Consider the following 27057-nt stretch of genomic DNA (forward strand, 5'->3'; position numbering starts at 1 on the left):
AGTTGGCGCCACTGGAGGGTCAGAGTGATCTGTTTCAGAACACACACATGGGGAGTATTAAAATATTTCAGCGGAGTCATGGGCATCTCTGAGCCAAATATGACAACAGGAAGGATGGAGCAATGCCACTTTGGTAAAGACCTCTTTAAGAGAATACGCACATCGTTAAAAGAGTCTTGTGCAATGTAGCGTTAATTTACTTTGCGTGTCTTGAGTTGGAGTGCTCATTCACTGACCTTTCCCAATATCATCAATCACTCTCTCCAGCTTTGCTTCCTGTCTAGGGATGCAACGATTAACCGATTTCACTATTAACCACGTTTTAATTTGTCAAGGTTAATTAATCGTAAAGGCTTATCAACACTGTGTTTCTGTATGAAACAAAACAGCTGCAACTAAAATTTGTGGACTATTGTTTGATTTTTTATCATTATTTTGTGCTGTATTAAATGGCTACCGAGCGGCAATAAGTAACACATTAAATTATACAGAGTTTTTATTTTGTGGATCTTGTTGATGGACAACGTCAACCATCACTGCTCAGTATGGCAGGCTAATAAAGATTTTAAAATTAGCACCTTCCTTATAGATAAACTGCATATTTGCAATCTAAACAACTATATTGTCAACTAAAAAAGCCTCAAAGGTACATTATGTTGTCCAACAGCAGCAATATTTGTCAAACTGTAGAGTGTCCTCTGCTTGTTGTTGTATGTGCGCTGAGTAATACACAAGAGTGAGGGGTAAAGAGGCTGATCGAGACTGTTATTTGCAGAATATTGCATGGCTATCAGCCAATTAGATTTAAGAACCAGACAGAACATAATATATCGAGTTCTCATATTGAAAACAACAAAAAGAAGAAATCAATTAACCTTAATAAAAACAATATGGAAGATACACAGCTTTAAGAATGTGAGTTGCAGAACCAGGAGCTCAATGTCCTAATGGAGCCTACAGTGATGTACTAATTCCAACCAGAACATTTATGATCTGCATGTACAGCAGATGAGAGGTGTGCAGAAACACAGATATGAACGAAGTAAACAAAGCCCCTCATTGGCAGTCAAGGCCATGACAACACACAGAGAGGTGGATCCTCAACAACCTGACAATAATATGTCCAAAAAAGCACTGCTTCCGTGCCTGATACACATTCCCTTACTAAAACGCTTTCTGCCCAAACATTTGATTTCTACATTAGAACTTTCTTTTGATCTTTGACCTTTCTGATGTTTTCCAGAGAGCTTTCATACAATGACATTTCTGATTGACAGTACAAGCAAAACCTACATTTTTCTGTCAGTTAACGCAAGCTTTACTAAATATTGGTGTCAATCAGAGCAAATACTTAAAAAAATTTACCACAGTGCTGGATGTGTCAGAGACAAAAACAGCTGGGATGCAATTATGTCTCTCCTTGCATTACGACAGCTGTTCTAGGCATGTCATAACACGATCAAATGATTTTCTGTGCAGTAAGGAGTTCACTCTTACAGTTGAATATATAAAGGATAAGGTTACTCCCAATGCTGTGAAACCTACAGTGATTATTAAAGTAGCAGCTCATAGCAGGGGAAGCTAAAGTTTCAAACTACAGTCAAGCTACTGTTTTTGAAAAAGTGGCTGAAATAAAAATAATTAAAAGTAGCTTGTTGAAAAAGCTACATTGGCTTGATGGTAATACTTCATGGCAGTATGGAGCTTCCTGTCATATAATCTGGCCTATTTGCTGACACTGTCTTTTTTAACAATGGAGAGGGAGGACGCATGTGTTGTATTGTTCCTCACAATAGTACTGACTTGTGCTCATCCTAAATGCTGCAAACTATATAAAAACTGTAAACAAACACAGCCACCACAGTTGGGGAAAAAAGTATGCCACTAACAAAGAAAACAGGTAAATTAATTTTAAAACTGTGCATATGTTGATAAACATATATTATATGAGAAATAAGAAGTCTGTCATTTCATATGCTCTATTGTTTATTTTTTATTGTCACAAAATACATTGTTTATACTAGGGCTGCACGAATCACGATATATTGCAATGTATGAATCTGCAATAGTCACATCGCAAAATCTACAATATTACAGTAAATTGGCATTTTATCAACCAGGAACCACAGAACATGTTATTTTACATTTAATTACTGAATTTCTGTAAATCAATTCTGTTAGACTCAACCAGAAAAGTGCTATTTCTTTCTTTTTTTCTTCTTCATCTGTGCTTTCATTTGTTTATTGCATTTTGCATATTTTTTTTAATAATTTTGTTAATTTTATCCAGATGTGCTCCCTTACAAAATCATTCCAAGCAATGTAAAATCTGAATCATTTCCAAGTATTAATATTCATTCATTCATTTGCTCTTTGGCTTAGTCCCTTTATTAATCAGGGGGCGACACAGCGGAATGAACCGCCAACTTATCTAGCACGTTTTAAGCAGCGAATGCCCTTCCAGCTGCAACCCATCACTGGAAAACATCCATACACTCTCATTCACACACATACACTACGGAAAATTTAGCTTGCCTAATTCACCTATACCACATATTTTTTGGACTTGTGGGGGAAACCGAAGCACCTGGAGGAAAACCACATGAACACGGGGAGAACATGCAAACTCCACACAGAAATGCTTACTGACCCAGCTGGGGCTCGAACCAGCGACCTTTTTGCTGTGAGGCGATTGTGCTACCCACTGCACCATCGTGCTGCTCTACTTAAGTCATACTGTGAAATTATATTCATATTGCAATATTCATCGCAGAAAAATTAAATATCGCAATCAGGGGCACCATTAGGGGGGAAAGTTAGGAGGATTGTAAGGGCCTATGCATTTTGGCCCCCCACCCCGAGATATTACTAGGGGCCCATGACCCTGTGTTGTTGACAGCAAGACAGTCACATGACTTATATTAAATATTTAGCAGTTTATGGTTTCAAAATATTTTAAATGTTAAAAAAATATATACTGTATTCAGTAAAGGCAGTAATCATCACAATACCGTGATATTGTGAAACCGTGATATTTTTATCCAAGGTTATCATACCATCAGAATCTTATATCGGCCCATGCCCAGTGTGTGCCCCTTTGCATTCAAGTTTTCTATATGTATAACCACCTTAGAGGATATTGGGGGTCGAGAGTCACTAGCATTGCTATTTCGGGGGTCGTGGGTTGTAAAGTTTGAGAACCCCTGCTCTAGAATACTATATGTTACAGTTATCTTTATATTTATCATTCTTGATGTGAAGGTGTAAAATAGACACTACCACAACTTCTACACTACTCATTCACCTTGAACCAGCTGACAGTGCTCACAGACATCGAGCTACCAAAATAAACAAACAATTAATCAATAAACAGTGCTATAAGAAGAGCATAAACCTTCATCCTGATCTCCATCCTCTCATTCTTCCCCCGCTTCACCACGCAGGGAACAGAGCAGAGCGCTTGGCAGACTGGGAAGCAACAATATTGGATAAGTGAAACAAAAAGCAAATGTGGTTAGATTTTCCAAGCGCTGATTTTAATGTTATGTCAACCAGCCAGGAAGTTTCGTCTATTCATACAGTGTATTTTTTTTACGATCTGGCTTTCTGGTAAGCCTTAAATTTAATAGCTGCGAGATTAGCACATTATATGAATGCTCAATAAAGCCAGTAACAAACCAGGTTGCATGGTTACATTCAGGTAGAACTACATACAGGTCAAGACAGAACAACTTGTGATGCTCGGATTGCACTGACAAGGCTGTGCAGAGATTTGCTAGAGCTCAGATTTGGCAACGCAGATAACTGTGCAGCGATGGTGCAGTCAGAGACACGTCTGCCACTATTTGAGCTGACAGAGTGACAGCACAGGCCGTGTGATAGTTGATGCTCTATCATGCAAACTCTGCTCGCATTGTCACTCACTTCCCGAACACACTTGGCTGCCTCACGAGAGTAGGTCAGGACTGATAAAGAGGCATTAACAGCGGGAGGCTAGCATGTCGCTACTTTACTCATACTGAATACAAATAACACAGTAACTCTTGCTAACATAAAAAAAGATACTAATAATCACACATTCCCTACTTGTTGTATTAGGCAAGGCAAGTTTATTTGAACAGCACATTTCATGCACAATGATAATTCAAAGTGCTTCACACATAAACAGGAATAAAAGAGACAAGTATAAGAAAATAAAAACAAATAATAAAAATGATTTAAAAACAGAAAAAAAATTAAAATGTGTTAAAACAGGTTTTAGAATGATATCAAAGAATGATAAAGAAAAGAAAGAGAATAGTGTGATCTGTCAGATGTAGCACAGTGCTCATTCAGTAAAGGGGCAGCTAAACAGATGTGTTTTAGACTTCGATTTGAATGTGCCTAGTGTTGGAGCACATCTGATCATTTCTGATTTACCCTGCTTTGACGGAACTCTTGGAATTTCTAATTTACTTGAGTGGTCTGTTAGGTTTGTATTCAGTGAGCATGTCTGTAATGTATTGAGGTTTTAGGCCATTTAGTGATTTATAGACAAGTTGTAATACTTTAAAATCTAACCTGAATGTAACTGGGAGCCAGTGTAAAGACCTGAGGACGGGTGTGATGTGCTCTAATTTTCTAGTTCTGGTCAGAATCCTGGCAGAAGTGTTCTGAATGAGCTGCAACTGTCTGACTGTCTTTTTTGAGAAGGTCAGTGAGAAGGCCAATACAGTAATCCATCCTGCTGCTGATAAAAGCATGAACAAGTTTCTCCAAGTCTTCATTGGAAACTCTTGCAATGTATTTGAGATGATAGTATTTAGTTAATTTAGTTCCTGCTTTGACATGACTACTGAAATTCAGATCTGACTCCAGAATCACACCTAGGTTCTTGGCCTTATCTTTTGTTGTTTGACCTGAATTATTAACTAATTATTTATAATTAGCTCTCAATCTAATATTGCTATTCTAATTATTATGCAACATATACTCCTGAAATGGTTCATGTAAACACAATTCTGTGTATATATATATTTTATACTTTATTGTGAATAAATAGTTAAAGGTTGGTTAAAGTATTCACCTTCTGATAAAGTGTAGCTTTATGGCTTAGTGCAAGCAGGATAAAAATTAATTTTGAGGAAAATAGCCTTTAAAATATAATTGTTATTGTAAATAAAACGTCAATAAATGAAAAAGCAACAATGACAGGTTTATCTTGGATTTTTTCTTTTCATTAAACTTTAAAAAAGAGCACTTTAACAAAAGTCAAAAAATGAATATCCCAAAACTGTCAAGTGATATATTAAGGCTGCATTAAGCATTGATATCGTAATGTGCAAATCTCCAATAATCACATTGCAGGATGACAAGCAATTTTAGGTGAATTCAAACCATTTGGGCACAATAAATTATACAGTTTGCCACTTAGGCAAAGATTACATTTGTTTAATAAGTAATTAGCTCTACCTTTATGTACGGCCTCTTCTTGTGTAATTGCTGAACATCTCCTCAATTTGTGTTGCTCTGGACAAAAATGTCTGCTAAATGCAAATGTATTGATTTACACAATAATGACTATGGAATATTATTTTACATTTGATTATTGAATTAAAGTACCTTAATACTATTACGCTCCACCAATGAACAATTTATTTCATTTTTATCATTGTTCTAATGTTTTCATCTTTGCTTTAATTTATTTTATTATATGTACACATTTTTTTGCAGATGCGCTCCTGTAAACAGTTGTCCTTTTCAATTTAAGGATAGATTAGTTGTTTCCAAATAGAGACATCTTGTGAAATTATATTCATATTGCAATATATAGTGCTTCCCAGTGATGGGTTCCAGCTGGAAGGGCATCCGCATGGTTAAAACATATGCTGGATAAGCTGTGGTGACCCCACATTAATAAAGGGATTAAGCCAAAAAGAAACTGACTGAATCATTGAATGAATGAATGAATGAATGAATGAATGAATGAATGAATGAATGAATGAATGAATGAATGAATGAATGAATATTGCATTAAAAATATATATTGCAATGCGTTTTTTTTTAAATATACACAATACTTTATTAAGCAGATACATTTAACTATTCCGAAGTGACAGCAAAAACATTGTTGTATTAAGTTAACAAATTCAAATAAATGTTATTTTAAACTTTATATTCACAGGAAACTGAAAATACTGACATATGAGGAAGCGGGACTGTTTTAAACAGTGATTACAGCAATACATGTTAATTGAGCAGCAAATGACATATTATCATAATACAACAGCCGTTAAGGATAACATGACACTAAAGACAGGAGAAACTATATCATGGTTTCTGCTACATTCATTTTTCCATGGTGGGGCGCCACACCAAAATTGATCCCGCCACAGCTACATTACAGCTTTTAATTCAAAACATTCAATCATGTTTTTTTAATAGCGAATTATAATTACACCAAATTTATTAAAAGGCAAGGGAATTATAGCAGCACAATCTTTTCTGTAACTGTAGTAGTGCTGTGCGTCATTGGTTTAATCCTTTAAGGTTACGTGCTGACTTACTGGCTGACTGACAGGTGCGTGATGCTTGAGGCCAGCAAATATGACTAATAGCCATTTCACTCTACTTCAGGACGCATTAATCGGGACGCTCTGTAGGTCTATTGGAGACATTTATAAATAATCCTAGCAAATCTAATAAATGTTGGAGACATACTTGTTACATAAACGCACTAAATCGCACTTTAGCAGAGTTTATTTGAGAGTGCACAAGAAGATCTGCGCTTGAGCAGCACAAATGTGAGGGGGCGTGCAAGACATTTTGTTCACGAGCAGAAGAAATCGGCGCGCAAGCAAAGAGATTCGCATGCTCAAAGGCTATTACATAAATGCGATCTCAACTAGTAATACTGCGATCATACATTTGTCATTGAAATAACGCCACAGGTAGTTGGTAGATCTGTGTAAAAAAGGCCTACCACCACAGCTGGAAAAATCCTAGAGGAAACACTGGATATTGAATATTCAGCTTGACCTTCACAGGAATAAATTGCATTTAATATACAATAAAATAAAAGTCATTTAAAATTGTAATATTTTAACATATTTTGTGTTTTTGGTCAAATAAATGTACAACAGCCTTCTCTAATGCCTTTGCAAAGTCATGCAATTAATGCCACTGTTTAGTTTCTCAAACAAAAGGATTACACCGGGTGATGAACAATGTGTCATTTTATCCTATCATATTGCAGCTTTCTAAACAGTACTTCATCTTTTACTGAAATTAAATCTGCACACTGCTGAAGGAGGAGGAGAGCTGATTGGCTGAAACACAGTCTATTTACATAGGGTGAGGCATTGTTCTACCTATTCACCAAAACAAAAGAAGCTCACAGCAACTGATCGAATCAACAAAACATAACTACATTCAAACTACTGATGTATTAGCAAATACATAATACGCCACCTTTTCATCAGCAGACTGACAACCGCTGACAACTCCAGCACACGGTTTAATCTACAGCCCTGAAACACAACGACCAACCCAACAACCAACAATCCTGTCAGCACTCAGTAAGCCCTACAGGCAAATATACCTCACCACAGACACGTTTAAAGTGCTTTCAATCAGCAATAAACAGACATCACAAAGACATATTAAAATAAGTACTTGATTCTGATTGGTGAACTTGCTTTCAAATTATTAAGGTTTGACCAATATTGCGAATACATCTTTAGTAGGGATGCACAATATTGGAAAAATATGACACTGCAATATTTTGTTTTGCTGAAATACATATATAATTTTACCAGATGATCTGAATAGCTGTATTTGGAAAGATTTCAGTCATTTAGATCTACTGGGATAATCAAGTATTTTTATTATAGCCCTTGTTAACACTGCCAATTAAATGTGACCCAATTCAGAGTTTTTGCTCATATGTGACACAGATCGGATCAGTTCTATGACTGTTTAAACACGAAAAAAAATGCATGCACTCGGAAATTCAGATATTGGTTTCAGGCTTTCTTCATATGTGAAAATAAATCAGATATAAATCGGATAAGTGACAATGCGACTATCATATAAACGGGCTCATCAGATTCATTGAAGAATTCCGTTTTGTACATCATTAAACTTGTGACAATGTGGTACTTCTCTGCGGTTTAATGACGTAGAAGGAAGAGCGTGTGGAAACGCTGAAACGGTAAACAACAACAACGCAGGACACAAGGAGAAGGAAAATGGTCAGTCGCCACAATTTGCTCCCACCAGACCTGAGACCTCTCTCTTACCCACAAATTCCTCTGAATGGTGGAATACACCATATACAGTATAAACCAAAGGTGCAAGCTCCAATGATGGCCCTTTTCCTCCTCCTCTGCTTCAAAATCATTTTAAAATTGTGCAAACTTCGCATATTTTGCAGAGCTAAGAGCAAGACAATTTCTTCCATCCTGGCTAGTGTGATGCAGATGCTTCAACCCACCTTTACGCTTGCGCAACTTTGTAAATTGTATGGCAAGTGTAAACACATGAATTGGATATGGGTCACAATTAAAAGAATGTGTAAACGGACAGGCAAAAAATTCAGATATAGGCAACAAATCGAAATTGAGCATCAAGACAGTGTAAATGGAGCCTAAATGATGGGCAGAACTATGTCATTAACTTCGAGATAAATCATAAACTAAGTTAGACAATCTGAAACTAAATGGCTGCATTTGGCAAACCTTGTTGCAGACAGTGTGACTACATTTTATTAGAGATTATGCTAGCAGCCTCTAGCAAGAACCAGATCTGTTGTATGTCCTAAATTGTTTACAGGGCCATTTAAATGCTAACCTCAGTAACCAAAAATATGTTTGTTTGATATTATGATATTGTATAATATAATAATAAGTTGTGCCACTTTGAATTTTCAACACTAGAATATGAAGATCATGCAATATTGTTATTGAGTGTTGCGATAATGCTATTATTTAATGATTTAACAAATTCCGAGTTGCATGATTTTAGCGCCAACTTTGACTCGCCGACAGGTTTCGAGAAATCACCGACAAATGCCTGAAATGACAGGCAAATTGGTGCTCGTGCATATGAGTGACAATCACGCAGTATGAACTATCAAAGACGCAATCTGAGAGAATTGCCGATGAGTTGTCGATGCCTGTGGGATATTTGACTTGCTAAATATCTGGAGCTGTCTGCGATTCAAATCATGCCGTGTGAAATTACAGCCAATGAGAGAGAAGCATTCACTTGTGTGTGTGTGTACCTGGAGGGAGGCTGGGGGAGAAGTTAAAATAGCTCATTTTCAGTTTATTTGGACCAAAGCAATGAAGGAGAAACTAATGGAGGTTTGACAGGAGCACCCGAGTCTGTTTGACACTTCATAGAGAAAGTTAAAAAAAGAAAGTTGAATTTGCTAATTCCCTTTAAACCCAGGTTAGGAAATAAGTACATTTTCTAACCAATTAAAGGCTTCTTTCTCGTTATGTAGTTAATAACAAAAGATATACTATGTGTTTTTGGTTGTGAAACGTAGTTTAGACAAAGTTGTCGGCGATTCCATCTATTGTAAAGTCATGCAATGTGAAAGACCCTGTCGCCAATCCATCCTGCAAGACAAAGCAGCGACAAAACACTAGCTCAGAAAGTCATGCAGTGTGAAAACATCTGTGACACGACTACTTAGAAAATCATGCAGTCTGAATAATTAGCAAAATGCTATTTTATCAGCAATGTAGCATCTAAAAAACGCATGGAAAGCATGATGCGTCGCTTCCTTTCTTTGTTTGCATGGCAGCATTATTAAGAGCATCTGGAGCCGAAAACACTTCCCAAAAGACATTAGAATTTCATCTGCATCTATTTTTGTTAGTCTGTTTCTCCTTATCCCAAGATCTCCATAATCCTGGAACCACTTCGTTTCCAGAGCAGATGCTGTGGTGTTTATGGAGGAGTGGAGAGCGAGCGACTGATTCCTGAAAGACTCCAGTAAGAGAAGAGTCTCCACATTGATCCTGTGTGCTCTCCCGAACACCCGCCTACTTAGATCTGTATCTTCTCCACGATGGACGTCCAGAGTACTCCAGCCTCCAGCGCCTAGACTGCAGGTATGCACAAGAAGTTTGGCCAGAGGAGAAAAAGTCGTTCCCAACTAAGCCTGGTTTCTCTCAAGGGTTTCTTTTCCTTCACTTTTGTCAATTGGTGAAGTTTGTTCCTCGCAACTGGCTTGATTGGTTTGGGACTTGTGGAGCTGCATATTGATGGATTTGCTCTTCAGTGTTTGGACTTTCAGCTGTGCAATTTAAACTACACTGAACTGAACTAAACTGAACTTCAACTCTGTAAACTGGACTGAGGAAGATTCAATTTACTAGAACTTCTGTTAAGCTACTTTGATGCAATCTACATTGTAAAAGCGCTATAGAAATAAGGTTTAATTTGAATTAATTAAACCTACATTTGAAATAACGAATTTGAGCTTGCAAAAGATGCGATATGCGAACTATCCCCACGGCTTTCTTCTTCGCATGAGATTGAAATCAATCACTACTTACTTTCTGGCATACATCATGCCTACCAAGTAAGGGTGCTATTGGAAACGGTTCAGGGTTACTATATTGAAAGATACAGAGCCATCATTGTGTCTTTTATCACTCAGCAGTCTCTTTGTTCACACATTACAAATGACGCATAACTCAATCAATATGAGGTTTATGTATGTATTTGGTAGGTGGCCATGTATTAACCAGGATAATGTACAGTCAGCAAGTCATTACCACAACATAAACTCTTCAGGGTGTTAGAAAAGTCTTCTCCTGATTACTCCATCTGGTTTGTTTTGTAATGAGCAGATGACTGTGCATTTTCTCTTAATACGGTACCTCATAATACGAATCACATGTATTGCATTTCTGAAACACTCCTCTAAGGAATGCAAGGGTAGAGAATCTTCTGTCAGTTATGCTCAAAAGGAGGACAAACAGCACATGTTGAGGGCGTCGCTTCACACTCTGCTGATGGCAGTCCTTGAGCAGAACTGATAGAGCACTGGTTATTCATTCCTTCTATCCCTTTAGCCTGCGTCCTGTGGGAAACAGCCAGGACTCTCAGAGGGACGCGGAGGCGAAGGCTGCCAAGGTCAACTGTGTCCATAAAATCTTGGCAGCAGTATAATGTGACACTTAATCTCATTGACTGTCGGTGGCTAAAGGAGCTCAGATGAAGACTGCGGACATTCAAAAAAAACACTCCACTATTTGTGGTCTTAATGGATTAGTTTGCTCAAAACCAAAAATCTGTCATCGTTTACTTGCCCTCATGTCACCAAGTCATGCGCGTTTGCAACAACATGAGGGCGAGTTATGCAAGTGTACATTCAATTCTGGGTGAACTACTATTTTTAATATTTGATGACAAATTTCAACAAAGATTTGCCGACAAAACGGTCCAAAGTCTATTAATGTCCACTGTGTAGCACAAACTGATCATGCAAGTCAAAGTTCAAAAAGAACCATTCAGTAAGGAATTGGAATGAGTGATAGTGATGTTTGGATGTTTGGATCATTTTACTGACTAGAACCACTGAGTCTCGTTCGGCAAGGTGAACAAATCTTTTTCGAGTCATTTCGGACAATATTGATAAAATGTTATGAGTTGTTTCCAAACACATGTACAACTAGCTCAAAGGCTGATCAAATTACAAGCAAATCAAAACTAAATTCTATAAGAATCATCATGTATTGTTTATCTGGTCTTTTGTCTATGATTATGTCAGCTCACCTATTCTGACAGGTCTTCAAATTTGAGTGGTTTGTTCATGTCACACAGATAGTCCCAAATAAGCTTAAGCAAAGTCTGAGCTGAAAAGACCCATGATTAGTTCACCTTTTGAGTCGTCTGGTTTTTAGGTTATTCGTTCATCAAGTGACAGCATGTAAAGAGATTTGACTCAAAACGAGTACTCGAGAGATAAACAGATAAAATCTTTTTCGCCTCTGACTGCATATGATTGGCTTCTGTCTTTCACGTGATGAATGATTGACTGAAACCCGATAGAAGACTTGAATAAGGAACTAATCTTCTACTCCACCTGCACAAATGTGTGCATACAGGAATAACCGAATCTCTACCTGAGAGGACTCATCATTCTCGAGTCATACAAAAGATTAATTCAATATGAACAAATTGTTCAAGAATGACCCATCACTAAAAAGTGATGAATTCATATCATCCTCACACAGAATACCCAATGAAAAATTAATAAACAATGAATGCAACTAAGTACAACTGCGTTCAAATCATACTAGTGTTAACAGCCACTGGTACCGACCAACCTCTTCATGCAGACTCAGCTTTGCTTCATAGGTGCACATGTTCATAAAACAGCGCTCACTTTATCCAAGCAAACCAAATCTAAGTAAATTATTGGGGCATTAGTGGGGCCTTTTCATTCCTATGCTTTATGAACTCTATTGCCAGATCTGAATAAAATGTTTAACTTAATAAAACAATTTATATGGTCATTTACCAAGGCTAGAGGTCTCCAAAAAAAAAATTGCTCTTTAAAAAAAGATGTGACATTTCACATTGTCTGATGGAGTCCTCGCTTCTGACACAACAGTTTGTGATGTGACATGGAATGACAAAAAAACATTTGGGAGTGAGCAATTTTCTGTGCCATTAGTCTCTATACAAACTGAACTGCAAAAACGATGTTTGTTCTAAAACAGGTTTTCTGAATCAACCATTGGTCAACTGGTGGCACCCCCAAACTCGTACCACTGGTTGAGCCAATGTCATTGTTTTAATTATAAGGCATAACAGACAATGTAGAACCAAAATACAATTTTCAGGAAAAATCTGAGGAAATTTGAAGGAAACCGTTTGCAACAAACCATTTAAGTTTAAAAACTAATAAATTATTATTTTTTATTTATTTAAATAATAAATGAAGAGAACTCAAACCAAGAGTACTGTAAAACCCAAAAGTTAAGGCAACTCAAATCACTTAAGGAAACCAATTGCAGGAAACATTTGAGTTAAAAATACTAATCTACATGAGTACTATGAACTTACTCCATTTAAGTTGAAGTAATGAGGTATTTAATTAATTCACACCCTTCAACGAGAGTTCAAAACTCTTTTCAAATGAGTAGAAATAACTTTTAGTAAATTTTGAGTCAACTACACTCAACTCAAGTTGACTGTTGGGGTTTACAGTGTACATGTGAACACATTTTATACCACTGGAATACATATGCTTTATATTTAAAGTATGATTAAAATGAATTGATTTTTTTAAAAACGATATACATCTCAAAATGAACAGTCATCCAAGACAAGGCAAGTTTATTTGTATAGCACATTTCATACACAAAGGTAATTCAAAATGCTCTACATAACCAGGAATAAAAGAAATATGTATAAATAAATAAAAACAACAAATAATAAAAATGATTAAACACAGATTAAAATGTGTTTAACAGGTTTTAATAGAATGAAAAAGAATAGAAAGACATAATATGCAATCCAATCAACAACCAACAGACAGAAGCATATCTCTCCACCCTATATTTCCTCCTTCATAATTAGTTTCACTGGAATTATACATTACAACATGGAAACAAAAAGCTCTGCCGCTACATCCATTTCATCACATCTTTTGGTCAATCTAAATAATTCATGCAATGCTATGGCAAATTGAGTGCATGAAAGCAATAAATGTTCTTTTCCAACAGTTTGCCTTTTACACACACACACACACAGATGAACCCATGATACTGCATGGAAGCAGCTGCCAATGTTTCTAAAACAACTCTGGAAGAATGGCTGTAAACACTTTTAATCTTTCAGCCAACATAGGCAGGTTGCATTGCAGTGCTGTTAGAAGGGAAACCAATGTGAGGGGATAAATCTACAATTGTAGTAAGAGAAAGGATTCTTACACTTTACCAAAGTAAAGTTTTCAGGCACATATTGAAAGATTTTAAGTACAAGTGTGGGAAATTACATCTTTACATACAGTATATAAACATGTACTTATACAATGGGGAAAATAAGTATTGAACATGTCATGTTTTTTCCTGGCATTAACATTTCTAAAGGAGCTGTTGACATGGAATTGAACCCGTTTTTGGTTACAAAACAATGCAAACATAAAAAGAAAAAAAAAAATCTGAAACGTTACTTATGTGTAATAAAAATAGAATGACACGAGAAAGTCCTGAACTACTGAAATGCATAAAAGGCTTTTTTTGGCGATAACAGCTTAAAGACGCCTCTCAAATGGAAAATAAAGTCACATTAACTGCTCAGGTGTGAGTTTTTCACAGACTTTAACAAAGTGTAAATCTTGATGGTTCTGTTTGTCCTGTCTATTAAATCTGATCTGTATTTTGTATTTTTTATTGGATTCAAGTCAGGTGATTGGCTGGGCCATTCAACAGCATATGAGAATTTCCTTGGCTGAGTTTGGCTCATTGTCTTGCTGTAATGTCCATCTGGTTTCATCTTCATTATCCTGGTAATGTACAGTAGATGATGGACTGAAGAAGCTAATATTAATTTACAATGAGGAAGGGCAGAGGGTTGCTGAAGAAATAGAGAGGCTTCAGCTGCTGTCTGGTCTTTCACTGCCTTTCTACACCTCCTTTTCTTCATGTGTTCAATATTTTTCCCCTGCGTCATTCCACTTGATTATGCATAACTAAGTTTGGAAACTAATTAGATTTATTTTCTTTGCATACATGGATTTTTTTGGTTGTTACTAACATCGAGGGGAAATTTCAAGTCAACAGCACCTTAGGAAATATTTTTTTCTGAGAAAAATGGTGACGTATTCTATAACACATACTACTACATATATCAGTTGTGATTTGGGTTAGTAATCTACAGTAACATTTTAGTTATATAAGTATTCTAAGGATAAATGTTGATGGCAACATTGAATTTCTGTCAGTTACTCTCCTAAATGTAATTCACTCAGATTTTACATGTCATCTTTTTTCTTAAGTTAATATTTATTATAATATCATGCATTGTTCACTATTGATATTTTTCCACTGGATAACATAAAAGGGAACATATAAAAAGACAGGTATATCACTCAAAAAATTAATTTACTGTTTGCTCAATCTAAAATAAGTTAAAAATGAGCTGAAACAACACAATTCTTGAAATTTTGGTAGGACAACTTAATTGTTTTATGTTTGATCCACTTAAATTTGTTGCAAGTTAATTAATTTACAGCGACAGCACTACCTACTGCGCCACTGCTTCACCTATATAACTGAATTAAAAAAGTAAATTATAATCACCCATTTAGTGACAAAGCATTTAGAAAGCAACTTTATTCCAAAATATAAGCACTTATTTAAAACTATAAAAAACACTTAGGATTTCCAGCACACGTATAAACCCTGAAGACAGTTCGCATTGAGATAAATGTAATACAAAACCAACACGCCTAAATAAAAGACAGATAACAATAAAGAACTCAACAAGGCAAGCCATGTGTACAAACACTGACATGAGTCACCTCGTTCCACCTTTACATGTTTGCAGTGTTATTGAGAAAGGGGGGGGGGGTTATGACGAATCATTGCGATGACAAATCAGGCTCCAGGATTGTAATACCCAAGAAAGAAAACATCTGCATGTTTGAGTCTGATGAGTGGCATTCATGAGCGAGTCTATAACCTGATGACAGATCCCACACACCTGACAATGCATTTGAGCTTCCACACAGCAGATGTTCCCTAAATGCTGATTAAAGTTGGCACGGAATACTCCCTCACTTACGAAACATTAGCAATATTGTACATACGTGTACTCTAAGATTGATGCACAAGCTTGACCTGCCCCAACAAAGGACGTCCTTTCGTCCGAGACTAGTGGGATGCTATTAATTTAAATCCTTTCACTCCCTTTCATCCTAGCTGCCCATTTCCTATTCGTGCAAAGAGCCACACAGTCATCTCCAGTAGACAAAGACCCACACAGTCATCATCAGTAGACATATGCCAATTAGGGCTGGGCGGTATGACCAAAATTTTATTTCATGGTATGAGAAATTTTATTTCAAGGTAACAATATATTTTACAGAATAGTTTTCTTAAAGGGTAGTTATTCCAAAACATTTACAAAAAGGTTTTTATATAATAAACAAGCATGAATATAAACACAAAAAGGACTTATTCTATTTGATTATTTTGTACCTTATTTTTAATCATATAAATATAGTAAACAAAATATAACTAGATGAGCAACACATTCATTGTGTCACGTTTAATAGTTTTATGTGGACAGACTTTATATATTTTTATTTATTATATAAATTTATCAAGTAACATCTTACAGATATGAAATATGTCCCATGTAAGTATAACAAAAAATAATAAAACAATAATAACAATAATAAAACTTCCTTATTAAAATATAAACATGAAAAAAATCTAAATGTTTTTCCTTAAAAAATGTCAACAATTACAATTCTTGTTTAAATACTGAAATAAGTGATCACTTCTTGTTAAAAATATATAGCAATTGGCACAACTATTTACATTTCACAATATACAAAGACTAAAAAATGTGTTAATGCTACACATTTCATTCCACAGTAATGATATATACCATCACACCACCCAGGCCTACTGAAAATAATCAATAATTCAAAATAATGTGATAGTGAACATGCACAGTATTGATACAGAGTGGGCACTTTGAAGTACAACGAATCATAATTTATTAATTATTTAACATTTTAGAGTGCCTTTGAAGGATATTCAGACTGTTGTATCGGCAGTGGTGTTCAACAGCAACCAATCTGAAAACTTAATAGGCAATTTATTATAAAACATGAATATTTTCACATGTTAATCTGGCCTTCGAGATTGAAGATTCTGTAAATGTTTACTTTTGTTCGTTATCTCTGTATGGTTCCTTTTGTTAACATCAGCTAATTTAACTAAAAATCAATAAAAAAATTATGTATTTGTTAACATGAGGTAATTTAAATAAAATCAGTGTAATGACAACCGCAAAAGCATTTATTAATCTTAAGGCTCCTACAAACTGAAACGCTTTTCGTTTGCGTTTATCGTCAGCGATTTTCAAGATGTTTTTCCGGATTTAAACTCAAGGGATTTTTCATTGCCGTCGAGCAGAAGAGTTTTGCGAGTTAGTGTGCACGATCACATTGACGCCCTTTATTTAGTCACGACTCGTTAAACGTCGACGGAAAACACAGGCAAAAAACATCTTAGTGTGCACAGGCCTTTAGATTCTGTTAATTTCTTAGTTAATGCTTAATCATGCTTTAAAAACAAAAGTTGTCATTGATTTATTAAACTGAGTTAATAAATAATTAATTCAGTTTCTTATTTTAAGTGAATATAATTTTTATTAACTTTAACCAATAACCATAATTATATGGCTATTTCTCACAGTTAATTTTAATCCATTAAGAGGCGTTTACTAATGAGACTTCATTGTAAAGTGATCCATGTTTTACTTTGTTTAAAAAAGCAATAATTTGCAATAAACCAATTTATTTTGGTTACTATTATAGCAGTTTAAGTTTTTTCAGCTTAGGTCATTATTACGATAATTCCATATATTGTGATATAATTGTCAACAATTAATCACAACAAGAAACATTTTGAAACCGGCAGAAGCCTACACTGAAAAAAAATATCTTTGCAAAATGGTTGCAAACAATTTATATGGGCTTAATTAAAACATTAGTAGCAAAAGATTCAAAGTAAATCGGCACACTGCCACTTAAGCTCTCAAAAAAAAATTTTAATGTCAATATCACAATATCACAAAGTTTCGACCGTTATGGTCTTCATCAGGTAAAGCATTGCAAATAGAAGTACTCCAGAAATAGTCAAACAGTTCTACACAGCACCTGCAGTCAATTATCACAATCAGCTAATGAGCCGGTAAACAGGAACATTTGCATACAATAATATACATCTAACAATATGAAAAACATACATACCATTACAAACAGACATTTAAAATACAAATACAAATTCTCACTTTAGACTTCCTCGGAGACAGTATTCTATAGGCTAAATAGATATAGCGCATCACACCTGCACAAAATCACATCAATCAAACACAAGGCCAGTAGACCTAGGGGCAAAAAACATTATGTACATAGTATACAACAATTCATTCATTCATTTTCTTGTCAGCTTAGTCCCTTTATTAATCCGGGGTCGCCACAACAGAATGAACCACCAACTTATCCAGCAAGTCTCTAAACAGCGGATGCCCTTCCAGCCGCAACCCATCTCTGGGAAAAGTATACAACAATATAGAATGCAAATACACTTACAAAAAGGATTTTAAATCAAAATCCAAATTCAAACCTCTCGGAGATAAAGTGTTTAGTGTGTAAATGGCTTCCCTCTGTAATAAAAGTCTGTCAATATCGCCACCCCTTCTCGGCACCTTCACTTGTTCAATGCCAATATATCGCAACGTCGCAAGGTTATGTTTCAATGCATTAAAATGAACGGCGATAAGATTTCGTTGATCGTTTAATCGTATATTACTTCTGTGTTCAGCAATTTGTGTTTTTAAACACCGTCTTGTTTTACCTATATAGGCTAAACCACAAGGACATTTAATCATATAGATCACATTTTTTGTGTTGCATGAAATCACACCTTTAATCTTTAATTGCTTACCTGAATGGGGATGACTAAAAAACTGACATTTGGTTGTAAAATTACACTGTGCGCATTGACCACATCTATAGTTATACCTTCAGGGACTGAGAAAGGATTATCCGACCGATCGGAACCTTGATCTGCTCTCACTATCATTTGTCGCACATTAGGAGCTTGTTTGAAAACAATTCGTGGAGGATCTTTACAACAGTGTCTAATGGCTTAATTTAAACAGGCAAATTAAATGTAGTAATGTTCAACTTAATTTGTTTGTTTAAATTCAGCTAAAAATATTTTTTTTGAAGTCACTTAACGTCATTTATTTATTTCACTTTCTTTCCTTTGCAAAGTTGCTTTATTAATCAGGGGTCAACACAGCAGATTAAACCGCCAACTTTTCCAGCATATGTTTTTACCCAGCAGATGCCCGTCAGCTGCAACCCATCACTGGGAAACACCCATAGACTTTCATTCACATACTGTACATACATTACAGACAATTTAGCTTACCCAATTCACCACTAGCACATGTAACATGGGGAGAACATGCAAACTCCAGACAGTAATGCCAACTGACCCAGCCAAGGCTCGAACTAGTGACCTTTTTGCTGTGAGGCAACAGCGCTAGTAACCACTAAACCGCCCTGACCACTTAACTTTATAAAATTAAATAAATGCAATGAATAATTTTTTTCAGTGTAGTCTCCAGTTTCAGCACGTCGAGAGACAGGGGGCGCCGTGTGAGCCATCATATATTTTATCTGCCCATACCTCAAAGGTCAGCACCACAGAGAAGCTGCTGGATCTTTATCATGCACTCAGTTACAATCACTTAGAACAAAGGATCTGTCAATGAGGAAAAAGATCCAGGCTGCTGGACTCTGCATCTGGACTCAAGGGTCCACACACAGCCAGCATCCACCCTACTTTCACAATGCCCTGACGTCATTCTGCTATAGTAGGCCAGCTCTAGAAAGAGGCATCCGGTGGGGATGGACACTGGCCTACTGCTGCACATATGCGAGCGAATGGTAATAAAAATGAACTCTCATACTAATTCACACACATTCTAGAGGAAAGGTCTTGCAGAAATAGCAACATTGAAAAAAAAAACATCTCATTGTTATGCTTACATAAAAAGCTAAACTATTTCATTGTTTTGCATCGCTTCTCAACACATTCTCTACTGTTCCTCCCACTGGATTAGACTGAAGCAACAGCACTCTGAGCTGAAGTATAAATCTCAAGTTTAGTGCATTACCAGCAGCAGCAGAGAGCACAGTAAAGCTTCCAATTTCTGAGGCAAAGAGCTGGCTTGAACATTTCCTGTATGCCAATGATACATTTAGGTTCATTTAAGTTCTTCCCGTCCTCTTGCCTCTATGCATATACTGATATCATTAAAGATGCATTCATTAGAGCATAAGCCTGTTCTTCTATCTACTGTTAATGTAGCATAAAAGCCATACAAAAAGATCTGCACTGTGATTTGATCACGATCCAATATATATATATAAGCAATATCACACTCGTAGCAGTGTGCTATGGCTGTATATCAGCACTAGTGGGAGGCGTGGGTTGATATGATTTTGCTCACATTTTAAGATTATAAAGCTGAATGTGACATGAAATGCCATCCGTCTACAGAGATTTCTCACCAGACTGCTGTTGTGTTTGCGATAGGGAGGGACAAGGCTGAATCCAGCTTCTTATTCGCAGCTTCTTATTGACTCTATCCGGTCCACCTTAAAAACCACGAAGCTTCCGTTTTTTGAGCTTTTTAATTTGCACTCAAGAGAACACACTGAGCAAGGGTTTATTATGCGGTTCTGGCACCATCTTGTGAATAGACATTGTCAACCTCCACCAACGAGCGCTTAGAAATTGTAAATATTTGAAAATAGGCACTATTCTTGCAAAAAAACTGCATAGTTGCAATCTAAACAACTACTTTCTCGACTAAAAAAGCCTCAAAAATATATTTGGTTGTCTAACAGCAGTAATATTTGTCAAACTGTACGTTAGTGTCTGCTTGTTGCTGGCTGTATTTGGGCAGAGTTATACACAAAGGGTAAAAGAGGCTGTACGGATGCTGATATAACTTAAATATATCACGGCTATCAGCCAATCAGATTCGATATCTAGACAGAACTGTTGTATAAATGTGTGTATATATAGTTAGGTCCATAAATTTTTGGACATCGACACAATTGTAAAATTTTGGCTCTATACACCAAATTAAACAAAGATGTGCTTTAACTGGAGACTGTAAGCTTTAATTTGAGGCTATTTACATCTAAATCAGGTGAAGGGTGTAGGAATTACAACAGTTTGCATATGTGCCTCCCACTTGTTAAGGGTTCAAAAGTAATTGGACAGAATAATAATCATAAATCTAATTACTTTTTATTGGTTGCAAATTCTTTGCCTTCAATTAAAGCCTAAAGTCTAAAACATGCACCAGAAATAATATTGAAAATTTTTGACATTAATTTTTTTTTCTCTTGCGATATAATGAAATATTTTGCTAGATTCACCAGATGACTTAAATAACTCTTTTTGCAAAAACTTTAGATTAATTAGGATGGCTTTATAGGGGTGTGAAAAATAAAAATACTTTCATGTAATTTATTATGTACAAATAATAAACAAAATACAATCAAAAATAAACACAATGCATCAAATATTAAAGTGAAATAAACAGTGATTTATAGTATTCTGGGGAGAGTCAAACAGCATTCGGCTACAGAAATTGAAAAGTTAATTAACAATGCATAGTCTTTATCATATAAATTGTTAAATAAATTAATCTTTATTAAATTTCCTTATGCTCTATTAAAATGCTTTGAACTCTCTTAAAATGCTCACACAGTCACGTGTCTTAAAACCAATGCAGATAATTAACTTTCACTCTATTATGCTTAAATTTTGCAGTCTACACAAATCTGATGTGTTTTGACCTGTGGTTTCTGGTCATCCATAATCCCAACTCAACCTTCCATATCTTTCAATTTGACTATAGCAGACACTCACATTGCAATATCGATGCTCAAACTATATATTGTGCTTCCCTAATCTGAATGGTGATTTGAACACTACACTAAAGATCTTTCGGGTGTAATCTAGATCTACACTGTTTACTAATTTCCTGTAGAATCTGCAGTAACTTACTTGCAGCAGTTTGCCAGTAACTGCCAGAAGCACGGTTTTGATGGAACAGGGATGGGACAGCGTGAGTTACTAGTGTAAATACAGTATAACATAAGTAAAATGGCAAAAACTGTTAGTCAGCTTTTACTTGAAGCAGCTGCTGCATTGGTACAGCAAGAGGAACAGGGGACACAGGAGAACCAAACGTCAAACTTCCGTCCCGCAGCAGGAGTCGCGGGCTTCCTCGGTGGTATATGTATAGTATATTGTATTAGGTCCTGTAAAGTTAACAACTTGTTGATACTAAAATCTTTGAAAGACAGCTAAATCAGCTCGGTAAAGTTGATTTTAGGTTTGATATTCGCCAGACAGTCATGCACGCAGTGTTAGGGATCATCTGCAAATTACATCGACAGAACCAAAACAAAAATCTCTCCTGTAGTCAGTTTAGTCCTTAGAAATGTGAGCACACTTTATAATTAAAGGCACTTTCGCAGTTTTTGCCATTTTACTTCTGTTATACTGTATTTACACTAGTAACTCACGCTGTCCCATCCCCGTTCCATCAAAACCGTGCTTCTGCTCTCCGGCTCTGTGTGTGAAAGCACTCGACGTCACTTGAATACGCTCCTCCCACTGATTAGCATAGGCTTTGCATACAGCTTGAAGTTGAAAATGAAATCGAAAATGAAAACTGAAATGAAAAAGTGTCAATAAAAGGAAAGATTAAATTTACATTTTCATTTGAAATGTGTCACTATTATAGCGTGAACAATAATAACACGCTTTGTAAAAATTGTGTTTGCATTTTATTTTTCAGTTTGGCCTTTCATTTTAATATTGGCAGTCTTGACGTGGAAATGCAGTAAAAATGAAATGTTAAATTGGCAACTTCGTTTTAATTATCAATTTGACAGGGTCGATGTGTTGTCAAAGTGGAAATGAAAATGAAAATTAAATAATTTCATTTCATTTTCAATTTTGGCAGATATTTTGCGAACAGTGTTTTAAAATGAAATTGTTAATCTGATTTTCATTTTCATTTCCATTGTTTATTTGATTTATTTAAAATTGTCAGGATTTACCTTTCATAATATGAGGAGTGTCTTGCCAAAAAGTCAAAGTATTGCCAGTGACACTCAAACTAGAAGCAAGCAACAGCAAAGTACAATTTCAGAATTGTTTCAGCCATGTTAGTTTGCTGAGTGTTCTGTATTTTTATAGTCATTTATTTTTTTTTAAATAAGCTACACCATCTCCCTAATTTGAGTTCAACTTGTTTACAGAAAGGTAAGATAATTTTATTTCCGTTTACTGTTTGCTCTAGAGAAAAATGTGCTTTATTTCTGAATATTAATAAAAAATTGTATAAATGTTTAAGTTACTATTTTTTTCAGTTCCTTTTCTTTAACTAACACTGCATTCTAGCAAGAAGCTACGATACAGATTATTGAGCTGAAGCTTGACTACAAAATTAAATCTCAAATTAGTAAAATACAGTAACATACTGCATTTCTGTCCTACAGTAAAATAGAGTTCATATTACAGCTACAAAGTGTATAATTTACAAAAATCGCTAACAGTGTAAGCAGTACATATAATTATTTTATATAATTCTTATTCTTAAGTCTCAGTAAAGTGTGTTTCTGCTTAAGTCATCAGCGTCTTTCATCATGATTCAAAAGTCTACAATGCGTTTCAAATACCTAAATGATGATTTGCTGCTCAAGAAATAAATTGTGATTAAAAATGTAAATGTAAAATGTAAAATGAAAAAGACATTTTGCTAAATTAGAAATATTTTTCTTTTTTTTCTTTTATTTGATGAATATAAAGTTTAAACAAAAAGACATTAATAAAGTTATTGCTTTCACTTTCAAATTAGTTACTGTCAAATTAAATTATAATTTTAATTTTAAAAATAACGTTTAAAAAAAGTTGTTTTGTGTTGGTAAAAACTTGGTCTCCAACATTTAACATTTTTTCTCAGTTCCATGAATTGTTTTATTATTTATATGCCGAAAACCAAACTGAAAAATGACAGGTTTCATTGTGATGGGCTGACAGCATACCCCATATAATGTGACAATGAATATCCAGAGACTGACTTTAACATGAAGCCTCTGATATAAACATACACTGATGTTCGGCTCCTGCTAGATAGAAGAATCAAACTCACACAAGCATATTTGAAAACGGGCCTCCACTGAACGGGCACCAAGACTGGCACTAAACCCACAGCTGTCATGGCAAAGGGTGGAGCCTCAATATATCAGTGTGTGTGTGTGTGTGTGTGTAGGGAGGGAGAGAGAGGAGGGGAGGTCCAATTTGGCAACAGCTCATCTGTTTGCAGTATGTGTTACTGCAGAACACACTCCACCAGGTACAATGAGGGTAAAAAACGCATATAGCAGCAGAAACCAGCATGCTCGCATAAAATACAAATGCTATAAACGCAGATGCCTTTTATCAAATGAGGTTTAACATCTCAGCCCCCCTCAACAGCCGACATGCATTCAGATAGATGGAGATGCACCTCATCCTCTCTGACAGACTGATTTATCTCGCCCCTTTATTCCGGATTCTCCATTCTCATTGCTATTCCTACGACAAAAGCTGACAAATTGGCATCCTCTAAAGATTTCATTCATAGTCTCGGTGTTTTATTATAGACTATACTGCTTTTTTCACATAAAAATATCCAGGGAGCAGTCCGTGTATTCAGACATGAAGTCACTGCACAGCTGTCTGAATTTCAGGGCTGTTCCCTGGATTTTCCTCTGTGTATCTCCAGATAACATGCCAATAATAAGCCGCCAGCGTCCAACACACAAGCCGTGCTCGTGTTCGCCTCATTAACGGCTTTATTTGTGAAACAGCTCGCGTGCATCAGTAATAAAGAGAAGCGCTTACTGTCGCAAACCAGCCGACGCTCCTGCGGCTTCTGTCTTGTCCGAAGGAAACGGTAACAATGGGGAAAAGCCGCTGGTGTGTTGCGCAAATCCAGAGACACAATCCCAGAAGCACTCCTGTCTCAACCGGGGGTTCGCTGCTCGTGACCGCTTATATTTCTGAGTGAAGACGAGACGAGCGAGCTTCCCGTTTCTCTCCCGCTTCCATTCCCGTTCTGAGCTGCGGAGCGATGCGCGTTCCTGGCGTCTCCGTTTCCTGTCCAGCCCCGAAATCCATGTGATTGCGCCCTACCCGTTGTGACGTCATGCAAGGAATGGAAATACGACTCACTTGCCTTTTTGACACAATGGCTCTACCATTGAAAAAAAATCAGGATAGGCATTTCATTTTGAGCCGTGTTTTCAATAACAGCTTATAAGACTATACTGTATAGGACATTTTGGGGGTGCAATAGCCATAGGTTTATAACAAAGTAACGTTTTGGCGTTCATCACAGTATTTACGAAGCGTTATCTGTTTTTATTTCATTTAAATCCATAATAGTTTTAATATTGCATTGATATTTTAAGTGAAAGTATTGCTAATGTAATAGTTAAATCGTGTGCACAGTTTGGGGTCAATGGGATTATTTTAGTGTCCCTATGGTCACACTTGATCCATTTGTGTAGATTTTGTTTTCTTTTTCATGCAGTGTGCCCGAAATCTGAACTTCAGCAGCTCTTACCTACACCAAACTTTTTTTAAATATCTATATTCTGAAGGCTTTTGGAAAAAAAAAAAGTTCTGCAAAATTATTACAAACAATTTATATTGGTTAATTTAAACTTTAATTTATTCGGCTTAGTCCCTTTATCATCAGGGATAGCCACAGCAGAATGAACCACCAACTTATCCAGCATATGTTTTACACAGCAGATACCCTTCCAGCTGCAGCCCAGTACTGGGAAACATCCATAAACACTCATTCACACACACACATTGCCAATTTACTTTATCCAATACACCTTTAGTGCATGTCTTTGGACTGTGGGGTAAACCAAGCCAACATGCGGAGAACATGCAAACTACACAACGAAATGCCAACTGACCAACCCGGGACTCAAACCAGCAACCTTCTTCCTGTGAGGCAACAGTACTAACCACTTAGCCACCGTGTTGCCCTTGAATTTAAACAAAAACTTAGTTTCAACTTAATTTGTTTAAATTCAGGCCAAATAAATTGTTTACAATCATTTACCTTAAAAAAAAAATTGTAAATCCAAAGAATCATCATTGAATCATTTTTTTTAATGAAGTATGTTCATATATAATCTTCCAGATATATATTTTACAAAAAGGAATTAAATGAAATACTTCAAATCTCTTCTGAAAAAAAACATTGAGTCTAAAATAATAATAATAGTAATTAAAATAATAATATTAAATTGAACTGTGTTATATTGTGTTGTGGCAACCCCTGATAAATACACAAGTATCTGGATGCAGCCTTCATGATGCAAGCTGAGGTTGCATCACTCAGCGATGCAATGTCAGACACAATGCACAATAGAGTGAGTGACGTCACTGTGACGGGTAGGGTTAGGGGGTTAGGTGAGCTCATTAAAAAGCATTGGAAGCAGCTCAGATTGCACTGAATCAGGTCTGCATCCAGAGTACACTTTGGATAATTTAGCCTACCCAATTCACCTGTACTACATGTCTTTGGATTGTGGGGGAAACCGGAGCACCCGGAGGAAACCCACATGAATACAGGGAAAACATCACTCCACATAGAAACACCAACTGAGCCGAGGTTCGAACCAGCAACCCAGTGACCTTTTTGCTGTGAGGCGACTGCACTACCTACTGCACTACTGCATTGCCCCAGACTCAGAAAATATATTTTTTTAAATAAATAAGAACCCAAACCTTAAAACCAGTGTCAGTTTTTGAACATTGAGTTAACTGAATAAAAATGCTTTTTATTAGTGTGTCGTTTGTTAGGATGTAGGACAATATTTGGCTGAGATTTGGCTGTCATTTCTAATCAAAATATCAAGTTTTGACATATTTACAGTAGGAAACTTACAAAACATCTTCTTGGAACATGATCTTAACTTAATATTTTAATGATTTTTGGCTAAATCAACAACTTTGATCATAAAATATATTTTGGACTGTGAAGTGGTTCAGGTTCACAAAATGAATAAATTCATTGATTTTCTTTTCGGCTTTATCCCTTTTTAATTTGGTGTCACCATCTTGGAATGAATCACCAACTTATCCAGCATATGTTTTTACGCAGCGAATACCTTTCCAGCTGCAACCCATTACTGGA

At 36.0% G+C, this 27057-nt stretch overlaps 1 protein-coding gene across 6 annotated transcripts in view; it reads right to left on the reverse strand.

Annotated features, from left to right (window-relative positions):
* The window catches only part of raph1a (Ras association (RalGDS/AF-6) and pleckstrin homology domains 1a), a 150431-nt gene extending 125458 nt beyond the window's left edge, over nt 1-24973 (reverse strand). For 4 of the 6 annotated variants that reach the window (XM_087266612.1, XM_087266617.1, XM_087266610.1 and 1 more), the window contains exon 1: nt 24741-24973. The gene's annotated coding sequence lies outside the window, so the exon portion shown is untranslated. 6 annotated transcript variants of the gene reach the window in all.
* Nucleotides 24974-27057: the final 2084 nt, after the last annotated feature.

The sequence above is a fragment of the Danio rerio genome, chromosome 9, assembly GCF_052040795.2.
Source record: "Danio rerio strain M-AB ecotype USA chromosome 9, GRCz13ab, whole genome shotgun sequence".
NCBI lineage: Eukaryota > Metazoa > Chordata > Actinopteri > Cypriniformes > Danionidae > Danio > Danio rerio.